At 53.1% G+C, this 24,457-nt stretch overlaps 1 protein-coding gene across 1 annotated transcript in view; it reads left to right on the top strand.

The window, feature by feature from the left end:
• GYPC (glycophorin C (Gerbich blood group)) overlaps positions 1-24,457 on the top strand; it is a 43,998-nt gene that overhangs the window by 1,641 nt on the left and 17,900 nt on the right. The window lies entirely within an intron of this gene.

Below are 24,457 nucleotides of genomic sequence, written 5' to 3'. Positions count from 1 at the left end.
AAAAAGAATGAACGTGTATCCCTCTTACCCCAACCCTGGCCAAGTCATTAGAAGCTGTGAAGGAATAAGCATTCTGGGTCTATAATGTAACCATGCCAGGTCATTAACATGGTAACGATGCGGGTATTGGTGACACCCGCTCCTTTTACGTCTGTCAAACCCCGTGGCCGAGGTGGTGTGTGGCCAGGTCTGTGTGTGTGTACTGTGGGCCTCTGTGCGCGTGGCTGGCTCAGCTGGGTCCGGGCACACAGAGTGGGGTCACAGTGAGAGCCTGGCTGCTGTATTGGCATCATGTGTGCCACCTAGTAGCCAAGCCACCTTCTTAGCCACAGTTTTATCATCTGCAAAATGGGAGTATAAAATATTCCTCATTGGGCTGTGAGAATTCAGTGTGTGTCCGTGGCTCAGCACAGAGATGGAGGCAAACAAAGTGTGAGATGAATGTCAGGCATCTTTGTTCGTTTGAGACTGTGGATCTGTTCGTTCATGTGTGTCTTAGAGTGTGTGTGCGTCAAGAAAGACACTGCTGAGCTCATGGGAGGCGGGTAGGATTGAGGGGACAGAACCACTGTAATCATCCCGGTCAGGTGCTGAGGAAGTGCGGGCCTGCGGACAGGCCCTGTCTGCTGAGGCCAGGCTGGCCTGCCCCAGAGCTCAGCCCGGCCCCTCCCCCAGCAGTGCTCTGGAATTCAAGTTTCAGAACTTGACCAATGGCTGCAAACACCGCCCTTCTGGGACCATGGGGATGCAGCCCCTACTTGCACACCATTCCAGATTTCCCTCAGGACGGGATTTCTGGCAGGCTCTCTGCTGTGGGAGAACCCTGCGGCCCTAGCTCTTGCTGCTAACTCAGGCAGGATGTCTCGGTTTACATCACTGTTCCTCAGGACCTGAGGTTAGAATGGAGAGGACCGCTACCCACCTCTCGCCCCCTCCCCACTCCCACCCCCCTGCCCAGGCCATGCCTGCCCTACCCAGCTGGGCACCCAGCAGCTCAAAGGCCACAGTTATTGCAAATGAGTTATGTGCAGAAATCCGTTGCCTTGCCCTTGGATGAAAGAGGTCAGCGCTCCTAAGGAGATGGCCAGGTTTGGCAGCCTGTGTAGAATGTGCTGCCTCAGTTGGAGCAGAAAAGATCGCATCCATTGCCAAATGGAATTCCACCTCAGCCATTGCTCTACCCCTGCAGACACGGGTGGAGTAGGGAGTCACGTGGCAGGGGCACAGCCAGCACCTGGGCCTTTCCAAGGGTGCCATGTCTGGGCAGTTATCTGGGGGCTTGCCGCGGACCCTGGGAAACGAGTGTGTGGGGAGCGAGCCACCCAGGTTTGCAGTGGGAGCGCATCAGCCCATCTACAATGAGCAGGAAGAGGCCTCTTACCAGGCAAGCGGGGAAGGCTGGCAAATCAAGTCTCTTTGCCTCTTTGGGAGGCAAATGCCATTCTGAGGCCCCAACCGAAATACCTTCTAGAAACTGAGCAAACACCGTGGGCCAGCAAATACAAGCTAAAAGCTAAACAAACAAACCTGAACAATGAATGAAGAGCGAATGCTGGGAGAGGACACCTGCTGCCCACCTCCAGGGCAGTCACTTTACTGCTTTATCAGAATCCTCCCAGGAGTACTGCACGGGCACTAGTATACAATTACTTTTTACTCTACAAAAGGAAACTTATCTTATGTGCTCTGCCTCATCTTGGTTTTTTTCTTAAGAATAGGTGTTAAAGATTACACCAGTTCCTCCTCAAATGCACATTGGGGTTGTGTACAGTCTGATTGAGTTTTTTCTAACCAGACACAGTTCTGCCACTACATATAAGTGAGTTGTACATGCATGTGTTTGCATACTTTCAGGATAAATTCCCCCAGAATTTAACTTCTGGGACAAAGACTGTGTAGCTTTAAAATGTTAATAGATGCTGAAAATTGCCCTCCAAAAGATCACATGATTACGAACACCACCAGTAGCCAATGAAAGGTGCCCTGACAGGTGAGGCTGGGCAGGGTTCTGTGCCCCTAGAGGACAGTGTATTTCTTTTTCAGGGAAAGCACCTCTTTATGGCCTTGGCCCGTGGCCTGTCAGGTTCCCGCCCCCGTGGGAAATGCCCCCACAAGTTAATGACGTGTCCTCCCTCGCATGGGGAGCTGGCGGTAGAGCAGGGTCCCGGGTCCCACACATGCTGTGGAGTCACCTGGGTTGGCCCCGCCTCCGGCCCTCACTGGCTTTGGGGAGGTCCAAAATCCCTCCGAGCCTTGGTTTCCTCGTCTGTACATGGGGGTAATAACAGCCCCTTCACAGGAGTCACGTGGTGGGCCGGGAATAAAGCTTGGCTCCATGCCCCGGAGCAGCGGTCTCTGTGGCTGTTGTTGGCTGACGTTATCAGCGCCAGCCCTGCCTGCAGGTGCCGGTAATCTCCGTCTGGCTGCGATGCTGCTGTTTTGTTTTTGATAATGTAACAACGACAACAGCAGCACCTACATGCCAAGTCCTGTGGCGGGCCTGGCCCGGGGCACCCCCACAGCCTGGTCTCACCGGCCGGCCTTTTCTTACCTGTTTCTCTCGAGGCTCAGGGGGAAGGGCTCCCAAGAACCAAGAATGGAGGCCTCAGCCAGGCTGGGGACACCAGAGCTACAGAGGCCAACCCGAGGGGGGCATGAGGGGACACGTGGGCCTGCTGTCCCTGTCCCTGCTGCCCTCCCACCTGCGAGCTGTGCCTGGGGCATCGCTGCTTAGCTTTGCACCCAGGGAGACTCTGTGTGGCACAGGCACTCAGGGCCTGCCAGGCAGCCATGGCTCTTCATCCAGGCCTGTGGTCCCTCCTCGACTCACCACTGCCCGCCAGGCTCCCTGTCCTGTGGTCAGGCCTGATCCCCACGGGGACAGCTGCTCTCCACCCTGCCTGGCGCAGCCAGCCTAGGCTTCCCCGGAGCCTCCTCCATGGCCCTCCTCATGTCCGGGCCACCTGCCTCCAGAGCTTCATCCTCACAACTGCCTGCTTCAGCCCCACCCGATTCTCTGGGCACCTCCCCCACCCCACCCGCACACACAGGCACTGCCTGCCTGGCTCACAGCTGCTTGTCACTTTAGGCCTGGTTAATGCACTCCCCCCTCCCCTGCCCTCCCCACACCAGAAAACCCCCACCAGGGCCCTGGAGACACTTTTCAACCCCAACAGACCCCTGGGCCTGCCTGCCTCACAGAATTCTGACCTCCCCAGGGTCCCCATGACTCACCTGCCGCCGAGTGGGCCTGGCACAGGCTGGTGCTCAGAGAGTGACGTGGAAGTGAATGGAGAGTCCATTCCACATGTCAAGGTGCCTTTTAGAAACCAGACACTTGACAGCTCCTAGTCCAGGACTCAGCATATCTAGGGAGTTAATGAAAAATAAATTGAGATGCACAGAAAGTCAAACCAGAACAGATTCTACAACATGCAGACGCCCCAGCGGGCCCCGCCTGAGCATTCAGTCACACTCAGCATTCAGGCACAAAGGGCCGCCCTCAGAGGGCCACGCTCACTAGGTTGATGCTCTGTTGTCACCGTCTTGAAATTCTTAAGTTTGGAAAGGGGTCCCACGTTTTCAGCTTGCACCGGGCCCCAGAAATTCTAGCTAGTCTTCGTCGGGTAAACGGATAATAAGCATTTCTGCCTCAGGGTGTGCGCAAGGACTGATGGTGAACCTTTTGAGCTCGGCGTGTCAGCATTTTGAAAAACCCTAACTTAACTCTGGTGCCATGTCACATATAGAAATTTTTTGATATTTGCAACCATAGTAAAACAAAGATTTCTATTTTTGATATTTATTTTATATATTTAAATGCCATTTAACAAAGAAAAATCAACCAAAAAAATGAGTTCGCGTGTCACCTCTGACACGCATGTCATAGGTTCGCCATCACTGTCCGAGGTCAAGGCCCCAGCACAGTGCCTGATACACCTTCCTCACTGGACTCACTGTGCCTCGAGGGCACCAGAATGAGTGCTGGCGCGCTCCCACCGCCACTTCCTTGTTCCCAGGCCTTCCCTCTGGCAGCCTGTTTGAACCCAGAGTATAGCACCCAGCCACAGGATGGCACAGGCTGTCCAGGCCCTGAGCCGAGGCGAGGCCTTGGCCCCACAGGGGAGGCACCCTGCAATGGCTGTGGGGAGCTGCTCCCCCCTGAGCCATGAGAGCTGCCACCAACCCACCTGCCCCACATGTTTCTATCAAAGCAGGGGTGCAGTGAGTGCAGAGCAGCCCAGAGAGCCCGCGAGGCCCAGCGTTCAGTCTCCTTTATGTGATACCAGGGCCAGGCCCTCCATGCTCCCCACCTCACCTGAGCACCAGCCCCTTCTAAAGGGGCCTCACTGTCTCATTCTCCATGGGGAAGAGAAGACACTTTAAAGACACTGAATGAATGAATGAATGAATGAAAGTTCCAACCCATTTAGACAAAGCCTGATCCACACAGAGAGCCATGTGGGTCCTGGATTCACCTGAATCCCCTCCTGATCAGGGAAGGACCCCACCACTCAGTGGCCTGTGTGATGAGAGCTCCCTTGGTTCAGCCCAGGGCCTCCCCATCCAGGGGCCCTGTCTCTGCCCACAGGAGCCTCCCCATCCAGGGGCCCTGTCTCTGCACACGGGAGCCGCCCTGTCCACCGCCCACAGGCGCGCCACCTTCCTGTCTCTCCCCCAGTCGTGCTTTCCTTTCCCTTGGGGCTGCCATTGACGGTTCACAGGGGGACTGTCAGGGCCCTTCATTGCGAGCCCTCTCCCAGCAGAGCTTCCTCTCCCCTCCCAGCTGCTCCTGCCTAAGCTCCTGTGGCGGCCGGGCTGCCTGTGACCAGGTCCTGGGACTGCCTGTCATTTGAATTGTCACCCTTTAAGTTCCCATTTTAGTGAATTAATTTTAGTTGTGGCTGGAAACCTGGAGTAGTCCATTTTTATTTCCTTTAACTTCACAATCTCTATTCCCTCCTTTTCTACAAATTCTATAAATTATCTGACCCACTCTCCTCTGATGGTGACTCTCTCTGACTCAAAGCTTCATTTCGAGTAAGTTATCTCATTTCACCCTGAGCAGCCCCGCGGGAGGTATTCTTATCTCCATTTTGCACGTGATGACACTGGAACTGAAGCGACGGCAGGTGATGTGGTTGCTGGGAGCCAAGGCCGGTGACCCGGGAGCAGCTCACTGAGGCAGGTTTCCAGGGGAGGCTCAGCCCGCTCCACCCGCACACCGGGCGCTTGCTTAGGGCCCACGCCGGGCACCTTGCTTAGGGCCCACGCCGGGCGCCTTGCCTAGGGCCCACGCCGGGCGCCTTGCCTAGGGCCCACGCCGGGCGCCTTGCCTAGGGCCCACGCCGGGCGCCTTGCCTAGGGCCCACGCCGGGCGCCTTGCCTAGGGCCCACGCCGGGCGCCTTGCCTAGGGCCCACGCCGGGCGCCTTGCCTAGGGCCCACGCCGGGCGCCTTGCCTAGGGCCCACGCCGGGTGCCTTGCTTAGGGACCACGCTGGGCGCTTGCTTAGGGCCCACACCGGGCGCCTTACTTAGGGCCGATGTTGCTGTTGGAGACCCACAAAAATATGTGTTCCCTTTAAACTCGAATAGGAAAAAATGAACTTTTAGGACCAAGCGTTACAGTTTTTATACCAATGCCACTATAAAAAATCAACTTTTAATAACTGGGGAGAGAAGGGACCGTGAATGCAAAGCACCCAGGCTGACGAAGGTCACATCTGCGGCCCATCAAGGCCTAAGAGTGGATGCCTGTTGGTCTCCAGACTGTCGCTCTCCTACCGGACCCTGCCCTGCTCCCCGGGCACGGGCTCAGCTGCCTCCGCAGGGCTGCCCCTCCTCCAGCCCTCACGCTCCTTCCCTGGCAGTCCTGCCCAGTGCGGTGTGACCCCCGGGCTGGCCACATGTGGTGGCTGCTCTTGCTCCTGCCTCTCCTGCCCTAGAAAGAGTCACGGAGTCAAAGTAAATGCTCGAGGACACCCAGGACTCTCTCTCTGCCTCTGCTTCTGCCTCTGCCTCTGTCCCTATCTCTACCTCCGTTTCTCCCTCTGTCTTTATCTCTGTCTCTTTCTTTCTCTTACTCTCTTGGCTTTTTAAGGTAGGAAATCGGGCTGCTCATCAATTAAAAGTTTAAAAACAAGCTTTCTTTGCCCGGTGTCTTTACTGGGGAAGCCGCTCATGTTCCTGTAGAAAGATGCACATGAGAGAGGGGGAAGGATGAAGGGAGGTTCTTTCCAGAGCAGGGTGATTTCAGGTACCCAGGGGACCCCCAGGTGAGGGCGTGGAGACCATTCAGAGGGAGGCCTGGGCAGAGAGAGCGATGGGACCTTCGTGGAAAGAGGCCCCGCAGAGGGTGCCCAGGGAGCCGGGCAGAGCCTGCTGGAGCTGCACCGGTCTCTCTGAATTGGGGGCAGGGACCGTGGTGTGGTCTTAGCCCAGGCGCCAAGGGCAGGCTGGTGAGTAGCGTTGGGCTACTCCACACCCTCTGGGATACACATGCACAGGGATGCGATCCTGTTCATGCCAGTTGGCAATATTGACACCGACGTTCAACGAGGTTGTTTCCCCAGGGCCTCCCTGGGCATCCTGGCACTGCTCAGCCTTGAGCCAGGCATGTCACTCCACCTCCGGGAGTGGACCGACAGGCATCCACTCTTAGGCCTTGATGGGCCGCAGGTGTGACCTTCGTCAGCACCGTGATGGAGAGGCTTGCCATGACCCCGTCCCTCTTTCTAGCTCCCTGCAGCCCTGGGTCCCCACTCTCCTGGCCTCAGAAGAAACAACCTTCCTTTGTTCACCCGCCTCTGCCACTTGTGCTGGCTCTGCCCTCTGCCAGCCCCCACCTGTTGGCCTAGCAGCTGCTACTGAAATGCTCAGAGAGGCACCGGGGGCCACTGTGCCTGCGGGTCCTGCCAGCTGAGGCCACCCCCACGCAGGTCCTCTCCGCTGGGCAGGCGGTGGGTAGCTGCCCCAGGGTCACCACAGGGGCACCGGGAGAGAATAATGCCCCACAGTTCTGGGGCCGCCTCCACAGAGCCACCCGGGCTGGAAGCTCTGTTGTAGAGCTCTCCCAGGGGGGGCTGGGACTGCAGGCGCGTTACACTTCACTGGCACTTTCAAGTCGGTTTCCTGCCTTCATTCAAGAGCTAACCCCCCTCTGACAGGAACATACAGTGAAGCTCAGAAAAGCAACTTGACATGTGAGACTCACACAGGCAGGCGTAGGAGGTGGGCAAGACTGGGACGAGGTCTCTGGTAACCTTGGGTGCACTGTTGGTGGCGCAGAAACTTGGTCATCAGGCTTTTAGTGGGGTTCGGGAGGGAGTGATGCTGAGGATGCTGGGACTGCATGTCACTAAAGAGAAGAAACTGTGACATTACCCCTATGTTACCCGTACCTCTCTGCCCTACACACACCCACATACGTGCACAGGCACTCACACACACAGGCACATATACAGGCATGGACACATACACACATGCACACAGGCACTCACACATGTGCACAGACATACAGGCATGGACACATACGTGCGCACAGGCATACGCACACACATGGGAACACACACCCATACGCCCCTTACCACTTCCTTGCATTTCTCAGTGACAGACTGTGAGCCGAGGTTCAAGGCAGAGCAGTGCTCTCTTGGAGTCTAGTTTGGTCCGGAGCACAGCAGGCAGGTCTATGGGACCTACTGACCCCCCTCTTCCTCCAGAGGTAACGGAAGCAAAGGAGGAACTGCTGCCTACAGCGTCATTGGCCTTAGGTATGCTTTTCAACTTTTCTCTCACCATCATTTCCCAGGCACCAGCCCACCTCTTCACCTCAGTCTGGGATGTCCGCAGTGTGCCCGGCTGTCAGCGCTGCGTTCTCAAAGCCCCTCCCTCTGTCTGGTCTCACCTGAGCCAGACCCCTCAGCCGTGTGGCAGACAGGGTCATGCTCACAGGTTGGGGGGGTTCAGCGAGCTAGTTTGGCTTATTTTAGGGTGGGGCCCAGCATTGCCTCTCCCTTGCATTCCCTCCTTGAACCCACCCCAAGTCTGTTGAGGCTGTTAATAAGTCGGCCTTCCCTCTGGCAGGGAGCCTTGCAGCGCACTTGGGTTCCAGGAGTTAAATTCTGGGGCACTTTCCAGATTTGACCCTACACAGCCCTCTTCACTCCCAGCCTATCACATGACAGGGGTCCTTTCATAAGCCCCAAGTTTCCAGTGACCCCGTGGATAGCAGGTGACACAAGCCAGGAGCCTGCAGCTCTCCGTCCACTTCTGGGGCACACAGTGCAGAGGGCTGCCTTCGACCCCACATCCAGGCTGGTGCCCTTTGAGTGTAATCCAGTGAGCGCTCCTGTGAGCAAGGGCTGCATAGGAGACCCGGGGGACACAGACTGTGCCTTCACAGGGCCTCCAGCCTCCTGCGGGTGGGAGCAAAACCAAGAACATCGGAGGCAAAGTGGTGCAAACTCCATTCTCAGCCACTTGTCCTCCCAGCCAGTGGCCACACCTGGCTCGTTCGTCCCCTCGGGAATGAAGGGACCTCTAGAAGAACGGCTTCCCTCCTGGGGTCCCCACTCCACAAAAACTGTGTCACAGATACAGATTTCCATGGCAGTTATTTTAATCAGAAATGACGTTTCTACAAAATAAATTCTTGGATAAAGTCTGAAAATATAGGCGACAGAAGCCCCTCTGACATGGTTGTGTGGGAGTGAGCGGCCTGGTGCCCGCAGTCACCTCTGGACACTGAGGGTTTCACGGCACCATGTTTGCAAGCTCCTGCCGGCACCTTCTGGAACGGTTGCCTGAGGCCCCGTCGCTCTGTTCTGCTGCCCGAGATGGTGCTCTGGGGCTTGGATCTCAAGGACCCTTCGTACTGGACGTTTCCATCCTGTGACACCATCGAGCACTCTCATTGGGTGAAGTGTGTGCCGTAGCCAGATCACGATGCGCCCCCCACTGTCAACCTTTACCAGTTAATCCCATGAGAAAAACTCTTACTGAACTTCGGGAACCCTATGGCCCCAGGAAGACAAGCTGAAAAGTTGGAAAGGAAACTGGATGGAAGATTTTATTATGAAACCATCTCCCCACAAATGCTTACTATCCACCATATACCTCCCTGGTCCGTCAGTAGAAACGCGGAGTGTTACACTGTGTCCCCTGTCCTCTGTCCTGGGGGTTGGGAGGAGACCTCGGACCACGGACCCTTGCCCTCGAAGCATTGCCAGGCTCTTGGGCACTGAGGCGCACACCATGGCAGGGATCAAAAGCATCCAGTCCTCCTGGTGGGAAATTTCCTGTCGAATGATTTCAGCTTCCAGATTGAAATGCCCGAGTCTTGTGATTATTCACTGAAAGAGCTAAAGAGATATCCCCGTGTTTAAAGAACAAGTTCAGATAATGTAACCCCCAACTGTAAGCTGAGACCTAATGCTGGCTGACACTGATGGCTCATATGAAGTGTGGTGGGTTTCTCCTCAGCCAGATGGAGTTTATCTTGTTGAGCTGAGAGTCTGTGCTGGAGAAGCAGACAGTGACCAGGGCTGCTGGGGAGAATGCGCTAATCCCAGGGAATGACTAAGTAGGGCAAGTGGCAAGGATGTAAAAATAGGATGAACTGTGGGCATGCGCAGGCGCCTGCTCTGGACGGGGCTGGGCTGGCCTGTCACAGGTGCCAGGAAATGTGAGCTGGGCCGTCCCTGGCCGCCAGCCATCCCTGTCCCTGTCCCTGTCCCTGTGAGCTGGGTCTGCAGGCCACGCCTCGGCCTCAGGACTCAGGATTCGGTTGTGAATGGCAGGGCTGTGACTTGAGCCCAAGTGGTCCAACCCCTTGGCCATCTCTTAGCCCCTGCCCACCCCCCTTTCAGGTGGGCAGGAAATGGGGAGTTCAACGGGGAGCAGTTTCCTTTCACAGGAGGAGTGAGAGAACATTGGCTCCATGGGCGTTTTAACTCCTTCCATCCACACCAGCTTTGGTGATCACCCCCCAGGCCATTGCCTATTAAGAATAGTGGAGCTTCTAAAAGACCTTCTAGAATAGTGGTTCTCAACCTTCCTAATGCCATGACCCTTTAATACAGTTCCTCATGTTGTGGTGACCCCCAACCATAAAATTATTTCCGTTGCTACTTCATAACTGTAATTTTGCTACTGTTATGAATCGTAATGTAAATATCTGATATGCAGGATGTATTTTCATTGTTACAAATTGAACATAATTAAAGCATAGTGATTAATCACAAAAACAATATGTAATTATATATGTGTTTTCCAATGGTCTTAGGCGACCCCTGTGAAAGGGTTGTTCGACCCCCAAAGGGGTCGCGACCCACAGGTTGAGAACCACTGTTCTAGAACATGTTATTTTAAAGCAACTCATTAGTGTGAAAAGGTGTTGGTCGCTCACTGAGAAAACAAACGATGCTGAGAAAGTCCAAGCCGGTCTTTAAGACATTGCGATCCAAGGCAGATGAGATCCGTGGTCTCCTTCGGAGTCCAGGGGCCCTTGAGCCTGCTCCCCGCTCAGGGCCCTCCTGGGCCACTCGTTTCCTCACTTGATCTCTGCCCCCACCTCTTCGCTGCCTCTGCCCGCTGTTTCCAGGACGTTCCCTTCTGAGGCCCCACTGCCCCAGCCATGGTTATCTGAGTTCCTTGGCCTTAGTTCGTGGTGTGTCTACTGAGCCAACAGCCTCCAGCAGCCTCCGTACTGCTGCAAAACGCTGCCCAGATCCCCTCCAGCCTCTCTGGGCCAGACCCAGGCTGTGGCCACTTGGATTGGCCACTTGTCCTCTTCTGGGACTTGACGACCTGGAGCTCGGGATTTCCTGGGCAATCCCTGTGTGACAGGGCCACACCCATCCATAGGGTTGCCTGGAGAAGTCCCAGGGGCTGGGGCCACAGCCCTCACCTGCAGAGATGGCCTGGACCCTGCACAGGCTTTAGGTCAGAGGCGGACTCACCCAGGCTTCCTTGCCAGCTGCTGTCAGCTCCAGCACTAACCAGTGAGGGTGGTGTTGAGTGTTTCCTTCCCACGTCCAGCGTGGGTCAGGGTTCAGGAACTGGAAGCAGAGCTGCACACAAATGAAAAGACAAGCGATAATTTGGAAATATTGGGGGACCAGGCAGGCAAGTCCAACTCAAGGGGAAGGACTTCCACCGTGCTTAGGCCTCACCAAGCTTTTATTGATCTGGGATGCACCCATAGCATAGTCCTTAGGCAGGCGACCCTCCATTAACAGGCAGACTAGCCCATCAGCAAGGATTTACATAATAATAAATGGGGGAGTAGTTTCAGCTACCACTGTCTGGACAAACAGAGGTGGCGCCTAGCTCCGGCCTTTGCTAGGGCTTCAAAGGCACCCAGCCTTCGGGGGTTTCTGTCTATGCTTATCAGATAGTGAAGGCAATAAACAGTTTCCCACAGGTGGCCTCGGGATAGTGACCACCCACATTGGCCTCTGTGACCCTGGGGTCCTACAGCCTCATGGGGGTTCAGGCTGCAGTGGGCCCAGGTGCAGCTGGACTCTAACCCATAGCAGGTGGGCGCGGACCTGGACAGTGTCCTGTGTTCTAACGTCACATGGGTTGAAAGCGCAGGTTTCGGGTATGACAGACCTGTGTTCAAGGTGCACATAAGCCACTCGGTCCCCGAGCTTCCGGCCCTTAAATACAAAGGTAGGTGAAGGCCCAGGCCTCGCTGGGGAAGCACTCAGCAAATGTTAGCCTGAGAGGAAGGAGAGAGACCCAGGTACACAGAGGCTTACATGGGGGCCTGCAACACAGGCCAAATTCAGCCTGCAACCTCCTTTTATAAATAAAGTTTTATTGGAACACAGTTGTACCCATTGTTTATGTGTCTATGACTGCTTTGGTGTAAGAAAAGCAGAGTTGTCACAAAGAACTTATGTCCCACAATGCCTAAAGTACTTACTACGTGCCCTTTATGAAAAATGTTTGCTGACTCCCTAGCCAGTTTGGCTCATTGGTTAGAGTGACAGCCTGCAGAATGTAGGGTCACAGGTTTGATTCCAATCAAGGGCACGTACCTCAGTAGCAGGCTTAATTCCCAGTCCTAGGTTGGAGTACGCCCAGGAGGCAACCAATCGATGTGTCTCTCTCACATCAATGTTTCTCTCTCTGTCTCTCCCTATCCTTTCCACTCTCCCTAAAAATCAATAGGAAAAATACCCTCCGGTGAGGATTAACAACAACAAAAAAAGTTTGCCAACTTCTGACTTAAACCAACAGGAGAATTCTCATGGTTCCACTTCTAGGCCAGAGCCCACCTGGCCCCATTGCACCTCTCTTTGGGGACACCATGGCTTCACCAATGGACAAGAAGCCATGGAAAAGACCCGCAGCCAAGGTCAGGGACCCGGCAGCAGGCAGGGAGGCCCACTTGGGTCCGGCCGGGCACAGGTGATGCGCCTTGGTTCCCATGACTCCATCTTCCCAGGCGGCCAAAGGGGCGGGTCCTCCTTGTAGTCTCTCTCTCGCCCTCCTATCACTCTCTCTATAACACAGGCACGTGGGGCCCCACTGCTGACCAGCAGAGAGCCCTCACCTCAGCCAGCACTCGTGGGACAGGCCCTCCCTGGCCTTCAGCTAGAGAGCCAGCCCGCTCACCGAGCCTTCAAAAGGTCCAGGGTCCAGGCAAGGGGCTATCCCACCCGCGTGGCACTGTCAGGCCAGGGCACTGCACCTACCACTGGGCCCTCCCCCCTCTTCTCGGGTTTGGAGGTGGAGACTCACAGGGAGCGGTGTGGCCGATTTGACCAGTTACAAAATGGTGGACCCTGAGTTCGACCCTGCATCCGTGCCCTGGCCTTGGCCTCTGCCCCGCACCAGCAAGCTTGTGGCCCAGGAGTCGCAGTCCGTGCACACCTATGGAGCACCAACTGTGTGTCGCCCTGGGTGAGGTCCCGAAAGGGAGCTCACATTCTGGTGGCATGGACAGGTGGACACGAGATACGTGGGTATAAGGCGCAGCTGTCAGATGGTGCTAATCAAGTGAGGGAGACAGAGAGGGCCACAGGGTGCGAGGGTCCCATTTACAGAGCACGGCCGCAGAAGTCTCCGTTCGGGGAGGTGATGTTTTAGAAAAACCTAAAGAAACACAGGGCTGTCTGAGAGAAGACAGGGGAGGCAGCGAGCATAGCAAGTGCCCAGGCCCTGAGTCAGGAAGAGGCCTGGCCAGATCGGGAACAGCCAAGAGGCCGTGCGGCTGGGGGAGAAGGGGGGAACGTGGAAACTAGGAGGTGAAGTCAGACAAGTGAGGTGGCAGAGAGCCCGTTCACCTGTTGGAGCTGCTGGGATTCCATTCTCCTCCTGCATGTGGGTCCTCCACGCCCCTGTTCATGACCTCTGGAGGCTCTGACTCTGAGAGAGGAGCCCTCAGCATCTCAGCTAATCTCTAGCAAGGGGCTGCGAGCTGGGCCCTGGGCCAGCATGCCTTGTGGTGGGAGCGGAGGGGGGAGGAAGAGATGGTGGAGGACTCCTGAGGAGCGCCTGAGCGATGCCTTAGTTGTGGGTATGGAGACACACACACACACACACACACACACACACACACACGGAGACACCCCAATGTCAGTGCCCTTAGAGAGCCAGCCTTCAGTCTCAGCTCAGCTGTGCCCTTCAGGCCCACGTGGGGGTCTCCACATGCTGGGGGGGGGGGGGGGGGGGGCATGGATGCCTGCCCTGAGCCCTGGCTGAGGACAGCCCTTTGCCTCACAGGCAGCCGCCTGGCTTGACTGTGTCCGAGTGCAAGGGCGTTGTATTTCTTCCCTCCCCTTCATTCCGCGGATGGAAATGGTTTTCCTGCAGGCCTGCCTCTGATAAGGCCCAGGAGTGACGACGGCAGAGCTAAACCTCTTATCAGGCAGCTGCAGGGGACTCGGGCCCGCGCTGGCAGGTCGGGTGCTGATAAGGTGGCCCTGGGCCCGGCCACTCAGCTGATTTCTGAGGCCCGCACCTGGAGCCCAACCCTCAGAATAGGGACCGCGAGGCAGGGAGCTTTCCTGCCTTGGACACCAAGGCAGGCTTCTGGTGGCCACAGGCAGTAGGACTGCGGGAGCCATTGGGGACAACGGTTTGGCAAGGAGGTTGATGGGGCAGCGGTCTCTACAGGGGCCTTCGGGCGGGGAGCAGGCGGGGAAGCTGAGCCTCCCACGGTGCATCAGGACTCCGAGTGGGATCTGAACCCGCTCAGGTTCCCTGGGAGGCACCCACTGCGTTCTATGGGCAGGACACTGCGACTGGGAAATGGAAGGGCTTCTGATGTGTGACCAGGTTTGAAGCCAGGTTTGCTGGCCCCTTGGCTGCCTTCCTCCCTCCTGGGAGCTCTGATTGGAAGGAGAGTAAAGAACTGGTCCCCCAACCTCCACCCCGCTCGCCACGCACACCCTATTTAAAGGCAGAAATCCTACCTTCAAAAGTTAGCTCCTTCTCCTTTAGGCTTGGGTCACTGTAAACTTCCTACCCTTAGGGTAGGACAGACTGGGTTAGCGGGCTGTTTTTGAGCCTAGTTATCCAATTTGTAAAATGGGCCTCTCTGACCTTAGTTATCTAATCTGTAAAATGGGCTGTTCATCCCAGCTTCACAGAGCTGTGCCCAGTGCACCCCAGAAACCACAGGTGAAGGGCACATCACTGCTGGCCACCAGGACGCCATCACCAGCTCAGCCTCACCCTGGGTGGCAGGGCAGGGCTGGGCCGCAGTGGGCAGCAGCGGGCCCTTGGGTTCAGGTGTGGGTCTGTCCTCACTCTGTCCTGGGCAAGGCATGCAGTCTCCGAGCCTGAATCTTCTCCTGCATAAAGAGGGGTGGAAGTACCTGCCTGGGATTTCAGCTGGTGAGAGGCACCGCAGACCGTCTTGTCCCACGGGAGCAGGTTTTGTGAGAAGCATCATCAGTGTGATAAGGTGCAGGGAAGCCCCAGCATGGAGCAGACCCATGAAAAGCAGCCAGCATGAGCCCAGCAACACCTGGCTGCCCTCCGCCCAGCCTCTTGTGCACACAGATGCGTACAGAGGCCACGGGCCTCCAGACAGCAACCTTCCCACAGGGCAGGGCGGGCAGGGCCGCAGGGCACCCTGCCAGTGGCTGGAACCTTTCCTGGAAGGTGCTGCCACCCAGAGGTGCCACAGGATGGTGCCGGGAGGGCCCAGAACTTGCGGGGAAAAGCTGGTGGCATGCCAGGGTGTATCTCCTACTCAAACCCCCAATAGCATCATGCAGGCGGTCTGCCCTAAGATGGAGACTGATCTCCAGGCCTGGGGTTGCAACTGAAATATTGAGAAATGTGACTCTCCCAGGCACCAAGGCTGGCAAATGCGGAAGCCAGAGAAAGGGCCGACTGAGGGCGGGCAAGAGACCAGCCAGGGGGCTGCTCAGGTGAGCTGGTGCCTGGGGAAGGCAGAAGGGGCTTCTCACATCCCTTCCCTGAAATCAGTACGCGCATCGCTGAGTCATTAGAGTCACGGGATAGCGCATGTAACACACTCTGCAGTGTGGGAGGTCAGCACCGGAGGCGGTTTTGACCACCTAGCACAGTGATGGCGAACCCATGACATGCGTGTCACCTCTGACACGCAAACTCATTTTTTTGGTTGATTTTTCTTTGTTAAATGGCATTTAAATATATAAAATAAATATCAAAAATATAAGTCTTTGTCACATATGTAATACCCTTTGTAATGCTTTAAGCAATAAAAAAAATATATATATAAGTCTTTGTTTTACTATGGTTGCAAATATCAACAAATTTCTATATGTGACACGGCACCAGAGTTAAGTTAGGGCTTTTCAAAATGCTGACGCACCGAGCTCAAAAGGTTCGCCATCACTGCCCTAGCACCTAGTAGGTCATTGGCCTAGCGATGACTGCAGGCGTCTGGATGACTTCTCTGCTGCATTTTACTGAACTGAGGGAGCTTTCACTCAGTGAGCTTTTGATGACTACCTACTATGTGCCGGCCACACTGCAAAATGCTGGGACATCGGGAGGAAGACGCCTGCCTTTCCCGCAATGACAGGAGTCCGCTCTGACATGTTTGATGAGTCTGTCCCAGTGACAGGAGGTCATTCCCCCTGGAAGGGCAGAACCAACACCCGCTGTGGGTCGAGCTGGGCCCGTGTGGGTTGATGTGTGTGCATCCACCAGACAGGCCAGGAGTGGGCATTTCAGGCCAAGAGAACGGCATGAGCCAGCACCGGGGAATGGGAAACAGAGGGAGTCCATGTGACCTACATGGGTGTGACCCACAGGGGGCTCCTGTGGGGCAGGTGGGATGGGAACTTGTGAGATGACAGTGTGGGACTCAGGCTGGCTGTGCCTGTGGCTTTGGCTCATGACCGGGAGTGCTGTCCTCTGGGTGTGTCCCTACCGGGAAACTCCCAGTCTATCTGGTGAGTTGACGAAAGGACTGAACAGTCTGTGGAGGTGGCATGTAATTTTTAGGACATATTTATACTTTTAAAAAGTGTTGTTTATCTCAAACTCAGATATAACTGGGTTCCTGCACTTTATCTGGTAGCACTAGGAAGAGGGGCCCTGGCATGGGTGTTTTTTAAAGGGTCCCAGGTGATGCGAATGTACAGCTGGAGCTGAGAGCCATGAGCAAGAGGCTCCTGCTGCTGTAGCCGGCCCACCTCCCTGAGTCCCAGGCCAGGCCCCCACTGAAAAACTTCTGCGTACATGGAGCATTGCTAGTCTCCAAAAGCGTGACTCCCTTCTCACTCATCCTTTCCACCCAGCTCACAGATGTCTCCCACAATGGTTGAAAACCAATTTTTACATAAATTTGAGAATCTGAAACATAGTAATTTTTAAATAATTTGAAAATTACTTTAAATAATGTAAGTGTGGAAGTGATTTAATAACTGAATATATTTAAATACAAAATAATAAATCATTACTCACAACCCTTCTTTCACTCCCATCATACTGATGTCTCTTTCATCAACTTGTAATTATACTCTTGCCAGAACCTCAAATTCTCTAAACCTCAAGACTCCCAGCCTTCCTGGAGCCCTGACTTCATACCATACCTCCCTCTCCATGTCCACTATCCTCAGTTCTGTTGGTCTCTCATTCTTGGTAGCTCTCAAATGTTTTTTTAATCTTGGGAGAGAGAAGCCTTCCTTCCCTTCATCCCTGAATTACTTCAGAATTTCTAAAGAATCCTTTTTTCCCCCCTGTAATCTCTCACCTGCTCACTTCCCACAGAAGACCCAGCTTCTCTAACCTGATCTTTAAGGCTCTTCATTGCCCATTATTCATCAAGCAGATAAATAGTAAAGTTTATTAATGATACTGAATGTGGTAGTGATGGTAGGAGAAGTAATAAGACAAGGAAAAGGAAGAGAGGGAATTAAACTCAATATAGCTACTGGATTTAGTTATTCTTTTTTTTTTCTTCCTTTAACTAAAACTGTAGCTTTTATATTTCCCAAAACACAATTCAAAATAGTTCTCTGAAAGGTGTAAAATTAAAAGAAAACCTGCATTTGTTGTAATATAAAAGCATCCATACTAAAAATAAGCTTATTTGAAATCTGTTAGACTATCTGGTTTATCTGGGAGACCTTAAATCCTGATACTAAAATGGACCCAGCCCTACAGCTGGCAAGTGTCTGTTTGTTTACTCTGTTTTCACTCTGCTGCTTGACCTGCTTAAGAAATTAGACACCCGTCTGACAGAATAGAAAACCGTGTTTGTACTTACCCTCCTGCCCCTAAAATTGTGTGTGAGATTTCAGACCTGCTCTTGAAGTGCTGAGATCACCGATGAGGAAGATGGGCAAAGCCTCCTGGGTCTAGCGACTGCACCAAAACCTCGGGAGTGAGCCAGTTCACCACCCTGCTGGTCCCTAAACACCCACCAGCTGCCCAGCTTCAACCACGCCCCCGCAAAACTCTAAGGTGAAACAAGTCGGCCTTTGTTGGCTTTTTCTGATTAGTCTCCAGGGCATTTGTCGCCTTCTATGAAAGAAACATTTACTTTAGATGGCAGTTGATTTGTATCAAGGGGTTTCAAACTGACAGAGGAAGAGTTATGAATGTGTTCATGGCGCCTTTGCTTTTGAAATATTAATGTGGGGAAGTATCCCTCACAAGACCTGAACTGGGGCTGGGGGTGGGGGTGGCGAGATGGAGCAGCAGAGTGCCTGGTGACGTTGGGACATGGGTGTCATAGAGAAGCCGCTGTCAGGAAAACAGGGAAGGGTGGGGCCAGGGGTGCTGGGGCAGAGAGTGAAGAGAAATGGCTTTTCCTCCCCACGCTCCGAGGCAGCACAGGCCTGGCACCAGGGTCAGGCCACTTCCTGGCTCTGTTGTCTGAGGCAAGATGAGGTGAATCTGTGATTTCCTGATGCTCCGTCCCTGTCCTGACACCCAGAGAACAGAGGAGGCTAACAGCACAGAGGGGTGCTCAGGAAGCCCCATGCCCCACCCTTGAGCAAACACTTCCCGCTCCCCAAGTCCCAGGAACCGGCCTCAGGCCTCTCCCCACCATAGGCCCTGTGTGAGGAAAGGGGGTGGTGACAGTGGTGTGTGCAGTGTGTGTGGTGTGTGGCGTGTGGTATGTGGTCTGTGGTCTGTGGCGTGTGGTGTGTGGTGTGTGGTGTGTATGTGTGTGGTGCATGGTGAGTGGTGTGTGGTGATGTTGGTATGTGTAGTGTATGTGTGTGGTGTGTGACATGTGGTGTGTGGTGTGTGGTATGTATGTATGTGGTATGTGGTGTGTGGTGACGGTGGTGTGTGTAGTGTATGTGTGTGGTGTGTGTAGTGTATGTATGTGTGTTGTGTGTGTTGTGTATATGTGTGTTGTGTTGTGTATGTGTGTGGTGTGTGTAGTGTATGTGGTGTGTGTTGTATATGTGTGTGTTGTGTGTTGTATATGTGTGTGGTGTGTGTTGTGTATGTGTGTGGTGTGTGTAGTGTATGTGTGTGGTGTGTGGTGTATGTGGTATGTGTTGTATATGTGTGTTGTGTGTTGTGTATGTGTTGTGTGTTGTGTATGTGTGTGGTGTGTGTAGTGTATGTGGTGTGTGTTGTATATGTGTGTTGTGTGTTGTGTATGTGTTGTGTTGTGTATGTGTGTGGTGTGTGTAGTGTATGTGTGTGTTGTGTGTTGTGTATGTGTGTGTTGTGTGTTGTGTGTGTGTGGTGTGTGTAGTGTATGTGGTGTGTTGTGTATGTGTGTTGTGTGTTGTGTATGTGTGTGTTGTGTGTTGTATATGTGTGTGTTGTGTGTGTTGTATATGTGTGTGTTGTGTGTTGTGTATGTGTGTGGTGTGTGTAGTGTATGTGTGTGTTGTGTGTAGTGTATGTGTGTGGTGTGTGTAGTGTATGTGTGTGGTGTGTGTAGTGTATGTGTGTGTTGTGTGTAGTGTATGTGTGTGGTGTGTGTAGTGTATGTGTGTGGTGTGTGTAGTGTATGTGTGTGTTGTGTGTAGTGCATGTGTGTGGTGTGTGTAGTGTATGTGTGTGGTGTGTGTAGTGTATGTGTGTGGTGTGTGTGTTGTGTATGTGTGTGTTGTGTGTTGTGTATGTGTGTGGTGTGTGTAGTGTATGTGGTGTGTGTTGTGTATGTGTGTTGTGTGTTGTATGTATGTGTGTTGTGTGTTGTGTATGTGTGTGTTGTGTGTTGTATATGTGTGTGTTGTCTATGTTGTATATGTGTGTGTTGTGTGTTGTGTATGTGTGTGGTGTGTGTAGTGTATGTGTGTGTTGTGTGTAGTGTATGTGTGTGGTGTGTGTAGTGTATGTGTGTGTTGTGTGTAGTGTATGTGTGTGGTGTGTGTAGTGTATGTGTGTGGTGTGTGTAGTGTATGTGTGTGGTGTAGGGTGTGGTGTATGGTGTATGGTGTGTGGCATGGGGTGTGTGTGGGGCGCCAGGACTCACACTGTCTCTGTCACAGCCCAGGCTCCCTGAGCCGCACGGCAGGATGCCCCTGGAGCGTGTTAAGATGATTTCCGTAAAGAGCAGCTGGTCGATGTGCATTTGCCCTTCTTGTCACCACCCCCCCAAGCAATATACCCCCAATATTTAAATCAAAATGCCCCCTCTCTTTGCTAGCACCCTTTTCAAACACGACTCCAACAGCAAAACCAGGTCACAGCAGTACCTCACAGTGTCACTGTGCGTGTGAACTCCTGCTGCTCTGTCTCTGTGCATCCTCCCATGTCATCCTCACAGCCGCCCTGGGGTGGGCCCCTCGGGTCCCCTGCACAGGTAGAAACAGTGAGGCTCAGCACCCCCGCCCATCCCTGTGGCCCCTCTCTGGCTCCCTGCTCTGGTGGCTCTCCTCCCTGCCAGGACCCTTCCCCGGTCGGTCCCTCCTAAACTGGAGGTGCTGTTGTCTCTGGGTCACGACCTCCCCTGGGCACGCCCTGCGGGCACGCCCTGCTGCTGTGTCTTTAGGATGCGCACTCAGTGCCTCCCTGGGCTCCCCGGAGGCTCCGCACCCTCCTCCGCTGCCCTCACCACCTCGCTGTCTTCCCAGCAGGACACAGGGCTCTGCAGAGCCTGCCTGTCAAACTTGGGAAGGAAGGAGAAAACACTTTCCGCCTCCTGTTTGCCAACTGATGAGCCTTCTGGAAATCCAATAACAGAGCATGGCTAATTAAATCATCATTATTTACACGTGCAGCCTGATCGAGGACAGTTAGTCATGTAATTAGGTACCTAATGGTGCTGAAAATGCAATTATATGATTGTTTAAGTGAATTCCCTCCTCCAGAGAAGTGGTCAGGATTAACCCACATGATCCCGCTGGAGAGCAGGGACCACAGAAGGCATGTCAGTGTGACCCTGGCTACACGGAGGTCGAGTGCTATGCACTTGAATCACATGTATGAGCACACGTGCACACACATGCATAGGCTTGTATGCATGCACACATGCAACACACACATGATGTCAGCTTTACCTCTGTGTCCTCGGGACTCTAAGTGGACCTGCTGTATATGGGGCTTGGTGAGTGAGAGCCATTGATATGCCTGGGAGTTTGGTGTACATCTGAGGCGTGACCAGATGGGTGACTTGAAAGTCGTGGGGTGGTGATTTATTTAACTTGAGAGATGCAGGTGTCTAGAAAAGAATAATGATAAAAGAGTTAATTGGGACATGCCTGAGGGCTTTTATTCTGCATCACTAGTTCACTCCCCTAGCATTGTGTCACGTGTTGAGGCGTAAAACTCAGTCCTTGTCCTCTAGTAGCTCAGAAATTAGTGTGCAAACCATTTTAACGGTGATTTGAACAAGTTGCTCAGCAACCTGTAGCCGCAGGCTGAATCTAGCCTTTGGCCTGTTTTGGTACAGTCAACTAGCTAAGAATGTTTTTTACATTTTTAAAGGGTTGTATAAAACAAACAAACAGTTAAAGAAGAATATACTAGTACAGCAGAGACCATATGTGGCCTGTAAGGCCTAAATTATTTGTGAAAAATCTTACTGCTCCTGAAAGAATATTTTTTTTTAAATTAAATCTTTATTGTTCAGATTATTACATTAGTTACTCTTTTTTCCCACCATAACTCCCCTCCACCCAGTTCCAACCCCACCCTCTGCCCTCACTCCCCACCCACTGTCCTCATCCATAGGTGCACGATTGTTGTCTAATCTCTTCACTCACCCCCACACCCCTTTCTCCCCCCCCCCCCCCAAGAATAGTCAGTCCATAGTCAGTCCATTCCCTTTCTATGTCCCTGATTCTATTACAATCACCAGTTCATCAGATTATTTATTCACTTGATTTTTAGATTCACTTGTTGATAGATGTGTATTTGTTGTTCATAATTTGTATCTTTACCTTTTTCTTCTTCTTCCTCTTCTTACAGGATACCTTTCAGCATTTCATATAATACTGGTTTGGTGGTGATGAACTCCTTTAGCTTTTTCTTATCTGTGAAGCTCTTTATCTGGCCTTCATTTCTGAATGATAGCTTTGCTGGATAAAGTAGTCTTGGTTGTAGGTTCTTGGTATTCATCACTTTGAATATTTCTTGCCATTCCCTTCTGGCCTGCAAAGTTTCTGTTGAGAAATCAGCTGACAGTCGTATGGGTACTCCCTTGTAGGTAACTGATTTTCTTTCTCTTGCTGCTTTTAGGATTCTCTCTTTGTCTTTTGCTCTTGGCATTTTAATTATGATGTGTCTTGGGGTGGTCCTCTTTGGATTCCTTTTGTTTGGGGTCCTCTGCGCTTCCTGGACTTGGAAGTCTATTCCTTTCACCAGGTAGGGGAAGTTTTCTGTCATTATTTCTTCAAATAGGTTTTCAATATCTTGCTCTCTCTCATCTTCTGGCACCCCTATAATTCGGATGTTGGTACGCTTGAAGCTGTCCCAGAGGCTCCTTACACTATCTTCATATTTTTGGATTCTTTTTTCATTTTGCTTTTCCGGTTGGGTGTTTTTTGCTTCTTCGTATTTCAAATCTTTGACTTGATCCTTGCGACCCTCTGGTCTGCTGTTGGGAGTCTGTATAATATTCTTTATTTCAGTCAGTGTATGCTTAATTTCTAGTTGGTCCTTTATCACAACATCGAGGGTCTCATTAGATTTCTTGAGGATCTCACTACATTTATTGGCGGTCTTACCAGTCTTTTCGAGGGCTTCTAAACAGTTCTTTAAAGACCTTAAAAGTGTGGTTTTGAACTCTATATCCAACAGTTTGCTTTCCTCCAATTCTGTCGTTTGTGTCCTGTTTCTTTGTCTCGGCATTTTTTTATGCTTCACTGTGTCGATAGAGTGCCTTTCTGTGCTAAGTGCCCCAATTACCTAAGGTAGACACTCTTGGTGCACCCCCTTGTGGGCTTTGTGCACAGTCTTGTTGTGGTTAAGCCTTGATTGTTGTAGTTATCACTGTGAGGAATTGACCTCCAGGTCAATTGGCTGTGAGAATCAGCTGTGTCTGCGGTGGGAGAACTTCTGTGCTGGAGACACCACTCTGGGGCTAGACTTGCTTCAATGGGGCTTTGGTGCTCACTGAGTCTGCCTCCTGAGTGTGTCTTTTATGGTTCTACGGAGCTTAAAGCTGGATGGTCCCACTCTGACCTCTGGGCTTCCTGGCTCCTGGATCTCTAGGGAGGTGCTAATCTAGTCTTTGCCTGAGGCTATCCAGCAAAAGCCTCCCTGCCGGGCTTGGGCGTGGCGGGTCCCACGGGATCAACAGGGCGGGGTTAGCAATTATGGCTGCTCTCAGTCTTGCCCTCAGAGGCTCTGCTTCTCAGTGTCCCAGTAGTCGCTGCAAGCCCCACGGAGAGAAAGCTGCCCTAGGGTTCTGAGCGATGCCAGACAGTCCCGCTTCTCCCGTATGAGTCTGGGTCCTTAGAGACTCGCCCGGAACTGGAGCTCAGAGCCTGAGACTCCCTCCCAATTGAAAACAACCGCGCCCTCAGCCTCCAGCCCGCTCCACATGCACTCCGCACCTTAGTATTTTACTTCCACACTGCGCCTCCTCTGAGCCTCGGTATGCTTTTCTCTTTCCTCCTAGTTGTAGAACATCCACTCAGCCAGCTTTCCTGTGGTTCTGGATGATGTCCGTTCCGTCTTTTAGTTGTATTTTTGAAGTGGTTGTTCGAGGCAGCAAACTCCCGTGTTTACCTATGCCGCCATCTTGGTTTCTCCTCCTCCTGAAAGAATATTGAAAGAATCTTTGCAGAAGTCAGAGAAGGCTTCTTGGAGGAGGTGATGTCACTGAAAATCGATGGCTGATCAGGAGTTTACAAAGGCCCAGAGTCCCTGTGGCAGGGCCTCCTCCATATGCCACTGCCCCCTGGGAGCGTCCTTCCGGCTGCCCCAACATGAGAAACAACACCAGACCAGCTTAGAGGAGGCCTGAAATGTCAGCTATGAGAGTCCTGAGGCTCTGGAACTGGACTAGATTTTTAGCAGAAGGACCAACAGCCCTGCGGCCAGAAGTGGCTGCCCTGCCCCTAAACACCGAGGCAGTGGGAAGGGACAGACAACTCACGTGTCAGGTGCCTGGAGGCCTCGATGTCAGTGACTTTAGCCCTGGAATCAGCAGGTGGCTTGTTCTGTGAACTGAATGGGGTGGGAGAGAAGAGCACATGGACAGCTCGCACAGCTCCCAGGCCTCTGACTCACAGACTCCCGGACACCTGCCTATCGCACCTTCCAGTCACCCCCTGCCCAGGCCTCCCCCGAACAGCCCAGCTCAGCCCCAGCCGACCCTGTCTCCCGGCTCCCTAAAACCTCCGCCCATTGGGATCCCAGATCACGTCCCCAGCCCTGGCACACCCTCTGGTGGCAGGGGGAGCCTGTCTCCCTGAGGACATGCTGACCCTCCTCTCCCAACTCCAGTGCCACTGGGCACAGAATAGACAGTGGCCACTTCCCACACTCTGTTCTTCCCTCCTCTTAAAAGAGGCTTCCTTCAAACACTCATTGTGTCCCCCTCCTCCTTCTGTCATCATCTGCTCTGTCTCTCTC

Source organism: Myotis yumanensis, unplaced genomic scaffold, assembly GCF_028538775.1.
Source record: "Myotis yumanensis isolate MYYU_CA2020_CCGP unplaced genomic scaffold, mMyoYum1.0.hap1 SCAF_8, whole genome shotgun sequence".
Classification (NCBI taxonomy): domain Eukaryota; kingdom Metazoa; phylum Chordata; class Mammalia; order Chiroptera; family Vespertilionidae; genus Myotis; species Myotis yumanensis.
Note: the sequence above shows the minus strand (reverse complement) of the source record. Positions and strands in the feature narration are given on the sequence as shown.